We start from the raw sequence: 8,624 nt of genomic DNA on the forward strand, positions 1-8,624 counted from the left end.
ATTTGGGACCTGAATCTTTCGTGAATCAGTCCTGTGTGATTCATCAAGAATTAAGATGGCCGCACGTTTACAGTATGTGTTCACTTGCAGCTCGTAGCCCTCTGCCTGTATGTTCTCCCTTTTTCTTTTGATTTGCAAGTAATTGGAACGAAGGAAAATGTTAAACCAGGTGAAAACAGACCCAATAGGTGGCATTTCATTTTTTGTAAACAATTTACAAAATGTCAGACGCCTACAAATATTTAAGAAAAAGTGCCTCATAGCCAAGGTTAAAAAAAACACCAGGAAAAGACAAGGAGTGTTCTTTTAAATCATCTTACACATTATTACATACAACGAGAACATAATCGGATTGCACTTAATAGTAAATGGGGAGCAGGGGAGTTACTGTCACCTGCCCAGTACAACATTGAATTCAAACCAATAAACATCAACTCATGAGCCTGACACCATAACCACTGAGCCACTGGCTAGCACAGCCTGTTTGGATCCCATACACCTTTCCAGACTGTTACAGCTGTAAAGCTACTTAAGTTTGTGGTTTATGTATCACAATATAGCAGAGTTAAATGTTAATGTTTGTGCACGGGCGCTTACATCAGCATTACAGTTCTCAACAAGGGCAGAGTCACCTTGGCCTTTCCTCCCGACTCTAACTACAGCCTCAGAGCTGTCTGTCACACTGGACACTCACTGTTCTCCAATGCTGAACGTACTATTTACCCAGGTGAAAACTAAAACTAGACTGCTGTTGTTCAAATGTTCCATCTTCCCCCTCTACTCATAACTCCTTAGAGCTCCCCCTGCAGCGGAGGGTTGGGAAGTACACGCTCTGTGTCTACCGACAATAATTAATTTAGCACTTTTTAACTGGCAACCATAGGGCAGCTCTGTACTGTAAGACTAAATAATATTCAGTTCATCTTTATACATGTTTTTTTTTTTGTCATTAGATTATTTGTCATACTTAACATCATAGCCAATCATGATTTGTTCTCTGTGTCATTAGTTAACTTTCAAGGCTCTACTGTGGGATCTCATTTAAAATGTAATTGGAGCTTTAGCTTAAGCTTTAGAGATTTTATTTAAATATCAATGTTCCTCACCCAGGCCTTAGACTCCACTTCTCCAAAGGTGGAGTTGGTAAACTCTATTGAAGTCACTGCTGTTGCCAGGTTGGAACTGTGTTGTTGGAGCAAGTAGAGAAAACAGTCTGGCAGTTTCACACCAACAAAGGCCTTTTTGTGAAGCCGGGCCAAGCTAAAGAAGGGTCAATTGGGGTCCGCTACATGAGGTGAGCAATTACAGTGGCGATGTGCTAATCTTGATAACTGGCACCCATATTACTGTTAGCTATGGAGCTGTGGACCACAGAGAATGTGGCTTTTATTTTTTTATTTTTTCCCCTTTCTTATCTTCTGTTCCTTATTTCTGCAACCACTCTCACAACTCGCTTTATAAAACACTCTTGCTCTGCTGCACAGATGATGCAGGACATTCATGCAGCTTTAGGTCACACAGACATTTTGGAGCAGTTTGGGTCAGACTGAGGGGAGCCAGAGTTAATGCCCCAACTGGAACCCCGACTGACCTCCAGCTGATGGATGGATGCTGGGAACATAAATGCTCTAGGTCAAAGAAGGAGAATGTTTTCTCTTCCTTTATCTAATAAATAGTGTAAATTTAAAAGAAGGACTAATTTGTTTCAGTTTTTTCTATTTATTCCAATGCAGTTTGGCTCTTGACTAACTGGTCTGTTTACATGAGAAGCACAAATCAGTTTCCACCCTGTAAACAGAAGGCAGAAAGGTTTAGAACAACAGTCTCACCATAGACTAAACTATGCAACAATAAGCTACTCTGAAGCAGCAGTTCCATCCTCTTTCTATCTATTCTATATCCCAAAGTGAAGCCAACTTCAGATTGTCGTGGATTCAAGAATGTCTGGAGACAACAAGCTAAAACACAACACAAATGCTACAGTCACAGTGTTAGTGTGGGTGTAGTATTCAGTCCAGGATTCCAACTCAGGCTTGAACCTCCAAGGACTCAACCCCAACATTCCTAAGTTACCTCATACTGCTGCAGATTTATGTGGACTATTGTTTTCCTTTTTTTTAAGAAGCATGTGTGTGTACAAATAATAAAATGTGCCTTCAACAAAAATACAGTGAATTAATACAGCGTTTAATTTCTGCAATTTAATTTCAGCGACGATAACCCAAGACTCAATCCAACTTTCACAATCTTTACGGATTCGGAAAATGCCGAGTACACACCAACAGACAGGTTTCAGCTGATTTCTGTAGACATGACGACTGAAAGACTGGGGATCACACACATTTAACAACTGCTTCTGATCATGAATCACAGTCTACATGTTTTGTCAAACCAAGTAAAACCACGTGAATACATCAAGCTCTTGTGAAGACGACATTTTTTTAAGTACAAATAAACAAAGCAGTTGGCTTTACTGCTGCCAGATTTGGCTCAAAAGATTTAAACATGTTGAAGTGACTGGCTGAGATCAGGTCGGGTCTGTTCCCCTCAAACACTAACACACTTTAGTGCCAAAGCTGACATTCTCCAACTGGTGCAGACTGTGCCCAAATGAGACGCATGGGAGAGAATAAGGTAAAAAACAAACAAACAAACACACAAACAAACTCAGCTTCAACCTAATGGACCAAACTCTGACCTAAGTTACCTCAGCCAAAAGAGTTAATTACTAGACTACCTCACGACTCAATTTACTCTTGTTGGATTAAGTAAGCACCATGTCCTCAGCAGGGTTTTCCTCTGTGGTCTCCATGTGTTTATGTCTCACAAACATCAACCGTTATCAAACATTCCGATGACGCAGTCGCATCATTCGAATGGGTGCTATCGCTCTATAGCTCATTTCCTCTCAAGTTTGACAAATTGTACATTTTTCAGACACCTTACTGCACATGCTGTTTGTGAGAAGTTACACATTAAATTATTTTTGCCTTCCTTCTAAATTGAAGCAGCTTGTCTATTCTCCTCTGACATTAACAATGTGTTTTCATCAACAGGGCAGCATTCTATGCTGGAGATTTAAAATCTCAAATCTGCAAGTCATCAGTTTTGAAAACATTCTGGGACCTGTCTGTCTGGCACCACCAACAATGACAGATTTAAAGACACCAAAATCCTTTCTTCCACATTCCCAGTCTCAGTTTAAACCTCTGCAGGTCTTCATCATCAGGATAGGTAAATGCAGCTGGGTTTCCGCTTCTGCCTACATTAAATAGGGGCTTACATCATGAAATGTCTCCCTCTATTTAAAATGTGACGGACTTGTTTTAAGTTCAGTTACGCCTTCTGCTGTATGATGTCTGCCTTCATGTCTTATCTAACCACCTGTCAAGAAGGCGCTTATCCCAATGTGTCTTACAGAACAGGGCTGGTGTTGGCAATAATCCTGCTATAAGCTGAAAATCTGGCTGAGATGAAGGCAGCATGTCTGACCAATCCTTTGACTTGTGTATCCATAACGCAGTTTAAAGATCATCTTCTATCTTCTAATCTCTCCTTTTGAGGGAAAGGAAAATTGGTCACATCACATCACATATAAAAAGCAGAACTTGTTACTCCTGCATTGTCAGAACTTCTCCTTCTGAACGTCAGACGCTATAAACAGAGTGAAGCTTTCTGCATGTCTGTGGCAAAGACAGCAGCCAAGCTATTTTTGTGAGAGCTGTAATGAGGATCTTGACATCTTGATTGATGATGATATATCAAGAGCAAAAGCACCAGCCAGCCTACACACAGCTCACACTGCACCACTGTTATTTTACCGTAATGGCAGGCACAAGCATGGGAACAGTAATTTCTGTCAGCTCCTATGGTGATCTTCAAAGCCTGCATAGGATATGAACCCCGGAACGTTCCCTGAGAGGTCGCCAAGAGGATGAAGAGATAAGCTCTGGAAGAATTCAAAGCCTTGTGCTGGTCACTTCTCCATTGCACACAAAGGACATGGTAATATCTCAGGCACTTTCCTGTTCCCCGTCTGCAGCCACAAAGCAGCCATGTGAGCGGATATGTGCTCCAAAAATTCAGGAATAAATTAACCAAAACAATCAATTTTTTAAAGCATAGCCAGTGTTTGCTGGTGCTCTTTTCAAAAACCAAAGTGGGGATGGAAAGCGCTGTAACTTTGACCGATTAGTCTCAACAACAGCCTTGGGAAGAACGGCGTCATCACATTTTCCAGTTTGCGGACATGCATTTCAATTGTCGGCTTATTTCTCGCTCGGTCACTGCAGCCTCTGGGATGACTCAGTTTGTGGGACAGTGCAGCCACTGTCAGTATCACAGACAACAGCGATGTTATTCAATTCTCATCTATGCTAAGGTCATTCAACTTGAAACAGGGATGTTTGAGGGTTTTATCACATGAAATTTACAATGTTTGTGTCAGTTTTAATCATGTAAACATCCGGATGTACGAAATAGAACAAGTACACGATAACATGTATGTTAGTTTAACATGTAGGACATTTAAAGTCTTACAAGCATTTGGAATTTTTTTTACAATGATTTTGGAAAAGAAATTGTGCCAAAAACATCATTACAAATACAATGCAAGAGCTTCTTGCTATTTGTTGATCCTGTGTCATACATTGGACTTTCCATGATATATTTGGCAACTATAGATACAAATACTATGCCAAGATACCATATCACCAACTGTGATGCCAGGACCCCTGCCTCCACCTGTTATCCTATTTATTCATAAGTGATACAACATTTTGTTTAAATCTAGAGCAATCCTCTCTATATGTATATTGTAGCTGTTCCTGGACTTTTCCATGCAGCATGTAGCATTTTTGTGACACCTGCCTAGGTTTCTGTTTTTTACATCGCCATGTTTTTAAATTATGTATGACTTCTTGTGCTCCACAATTCCATACTTTCTTGTTCTTAGCCTGGCGTTTGTGTAACTATGTTTATTACTGCTTTTGTGTTCTGCCTTTCTTAGCATTCTTCCTGTTTTATTTTGAACGTCATTACTGTCTTGTTGTACCTCCGGTCTCCTGTGATTGCCCGCCTCGCGTTGTTGTGCTTCACCTGTGTTTGACTCGGCTGCACCTGTGCCCACTTATTCCCAGTGTATTTAGACTGTGTGCTCCACTGTCTCTGTGTCAGTTTGTCTTCTGTTCTGTTTTGTTTCCACTGCTCTGTTCTCAGTGGATTACTGGCTCACACTGTTCCTGTCCTCTGTGTTCTTTGTCTCTTCGGTTTGTTTCGAATTTTAAATATAAGGAGTATTTTTGGCACCCCTGTTTTGCCTCATTTGGTATTTTATTTTCCTTTATTTCATTTGACCTGCCAGGTCGTCCCCTCTCTGGCTTGTAACAATAGATGTATTTGGGGTTGAGGCAGATTTTCATACTGCATCTATTTTTACTTATTTGTTTTTGCAATAAATGAAAGAAATATACATTATTTAAAATAATGTGTATATATATATATATAAAGGCTCCTGGTTCGAGGCCACCCGCTGCCAAGTTACCACTGAGGTGCCCTGAGGATGGCACTGCTCCCCGGGCGCTTAAAGCTACCCACTGTTCACTTTGGTGATGGGTTAAAAACAGAGGTCACATTTGGTTGTGTGTGCAGTGGTGTGCTGTGTCACAATAACAAATAATTCACTTTCACTTTCATAAATAGCTGGTATGTGCTATACTGATTCCTGGTTGAGGGTAAACTAGCCTCCACTGGGCTTAGATTATTGATAATGTTTGGTGCAAAACCACTGTATACAGAGAGCAGTAGGTGAACAACAGTGTCACACAAGCAACACAAAAACTGGATTCTTCCTTTTGTCCTTGTACTGCTGGATCATCTGGCTCCACCTTACTGTCTCTTGGCGCCTCTCACACCAAACATTTCATGTCCTCCTACACCAAATCCATGTATCCTCGCTGAGATCTCTCTCTTTTTCTTGCCACTTGCAGCTGCATTTCTAAACCTAATAACCAATAAACATAAACAAACAGAACAAGCACATCCAGACAAACATTTCCTCTTTGACTTTGCTTCCAAACCAAATCTGTCTGTTTTATGCTCATTCCTAATTTCCTATAATCCCAGTCTCCTCCAGATCAGCCTCCCTCTTACAGGCAGCCCCACTGTCTCTAAACCATTTATCATAGCAGGTCTCACTAATGTCTTATAAATCTCCCCTTTTCTTGCAGCTGCTCACCTTTTTTTCCACATCACCCCGGAAATTCATCTACACCCACTCCACCCTGTCTGCACCCTCCTGGTTTCTACACTCTGGCAGAGCACTTTGATTCCACTTCTGATGCTCACGACTACACTTCTGTTCCATCTGGTGTTGGCTGTCTTTCTTCATCATGTATTACATAAATAAACACTGTGAATTTCAGACTGAAATGTGACATGGATAACATGCCCCCGAATTAAACCTCAATCATAGTGTCTGTTACAATGTCAGGGTATAGAGAAATAATCCTTTTTTTTGTCATTTCACACTGACATTAATGACATTGATCAATTCACAGTCTGCCTACAGCCATGATCCCCTGGCATGACAAGAGCCCTGTCATGCTGCATACCTTTTATTTACTGTCATAGTGAGTGCTGAAGTAGCAGCAGCATGAGTAATTACTGCCATTCATCAATTTATTTTAACAGCTCTCTGATCAATACGAACAACCATTATGGTCTCCCTCCACTTCAACACTTTATGCCGAACAGAGTTTTTACAGGATGCCAAGGTAATCAGGAAGAACGATACGTAGTGGAGGCTGCTGAATTTACACGTTGATTAAGATAATTAGCAGGATCTCTCTAAATAAAGACTCCCTGCTGCCTATCTCTGCATCTATGTCGAAGATTCTTTTAAAAATAGGGATAAAAAACTCAGTGATTTTACAGTTAAAAAGTGATTTTACATTTTCATTGAAATGGTAAATCTTTCATTTGTCCAATGTGGGGAAAAAAACCCTGCATTTTGCATTTCAGTTCTAAAAGGACGGATTCTTCAGAAGAAAAGAAGAAAAAAAACCTGGACGATGGAAGAAAAAGAAAGGTTCCAATTTACAGCCAGGGTTCAAAATAAACAGGAGAGCTCTAATGAAACTCAAGCGACTTCACACTTAGGCTCTGGTGAGGATCTGGTTACAGACTAATGCTTCTTCACTGCACACTGAACATGGCTGAAGCACCAAGCAGACAGAGCAGGGACACTGGACATCTGTCACACATCATACAATCAATGTGGGTCAGCGTGGGTCACAGAAAAATAAGAAAAAAGAAAAGGAACTGATACAGATGCCACAAGAATCACCTGAGCTCAGTCCCCTCAAAACATTTGTCATATAAGAGGAAAAAAACAGAACGGCAGCAATAGTCAGTGTGGAGTTCAGCTAAATAAAGACAAATAAATCTAGAAATTTGAATTCTGTGATTTTGGATTTGGTCAGTCCAGGTGAAGTCTTCTGCAGCTCAGATACAGTAATAAGGAACCTGTGCCAAGTTTTAAATCCAGTTCTAATATTTAATGTTTTTATTAAAACTAAAAACTCTTTAAATGTGTGAAGTTTACCTCATATATTATCCCAGACAAGTCAGAGTATGATGGTCTGTTGCGGTTTGACAGGAGGAAACTCAGCTCAGGATGGTCATCTCTTCTTCCCGGTCTTGACCAACGTCTTTCTCCCCACTCCGAAACCACAAAGAGCTCGTGGAAACCAGCGCTTTATTTCGTTACTGTGTCTCCATCACCACCAAATTACAGAGTCGGCGTTTCAGTCCTCTCAATCCTTCAACAACACTGCGCCGCAGATGGACCTTCAATCGCCCACAGTTTTAAGACGGCGTGGTAGAAAGAGGAGGGGAGGTGTTGAATTAAATGGCCAACAGGAAGCTCACTTCTTTGGTTCTTCTGAGGTTCTGACTCTGCTCGGGTCACGGCGTGGATGTGATGCGGTCTGTGGACTGGTCCTGTCCTGTTCCGTCGTCGTTGAGAAGCAGCAGAAGCTGTTTGACGCTGCAGAGTAGTGATGTGCGAATCGATCCTTGTGCGCCCTGCGATCCCACACGGGCCAACAGCACTGCCTGCTGTATTTAAAGAGACACAGCATAGGAAAGAAAGGGGAGGGAAAAGAAGAGGAGAGGAAATTTGAATTGAGAGGAGAGGAGAGGAGAGGAGTGGAGAGGAGAGGAGAGGAGAGGAGAGGAGAAGAGAGGAGAGAAACGTAGAGGAGAGGAGAGGAGAAAAAAACATCAGATTATTTTCTAACATTACATACTGACCTTTGACACTGTTTAGTTCAAACAAATGTTTTCTTAAAAAGAACAAAACAAAAACAAAGTTAAATTAATCAAATAAAAATAAGGAAAGACAGATGAGGAAACTATCATCTCTGTACATTATCTACACCAACAGTCAATCACAGGAGCCACTGACACACAGACGTCAGGAATAAACGCATCAGAGTCCGACACCTTCACTTAATTATTCATTTTTAAATGGGGAGAGGAGAGGAGAGGAGAACAGAGGAGAGGAGAGGAAAGGAGAGAAGAGAAGAGGAGAGGAGAGGAGAAGAGAGGAGAAGAGAGGAGAG

General features: G+C 41.2%; 1 protein-coding gene across 1 annotated transcript in view; it reads right to left on the reverse strand.

Annotated features, from left to right (window-relative positions):
• wscd2 (WSC domain containing 2) overlaps window positions 1-8,071 on the reverse strand; it is a 49,515-nt gene extending 41,444 nt beyond the window's left edge. The window contains 1 exon segment of the mRNA XM_008337269.3: window positions 7,604-8,071. The gene's annotated coding sequence lies outside the window, so the exon portion shown is untranslated.
• Between the last annotated feature and the right edge of the window lie 553 nt (window positions 8,072-8,624).

The sequence above is a fragment of the Cynoglossus semilaevis genome, unplaced genomic scaffold (assembly GCF_000523025.1).
Source record: "Cynoglossus semilaevis isolate Cse_v1.0 unplaced genomic scaffold, Cse_v1.0 scaffold342, whole genome shotgun sequence".
Classification (NCBI taxonomy): domain Eukaryota; kingdom Metazoa; phylum Chordata; class Actinopteri; order Pleuronectiformes; family Cynoglossidae; genus Cynoglossus; species Cynoglossus semilaevis.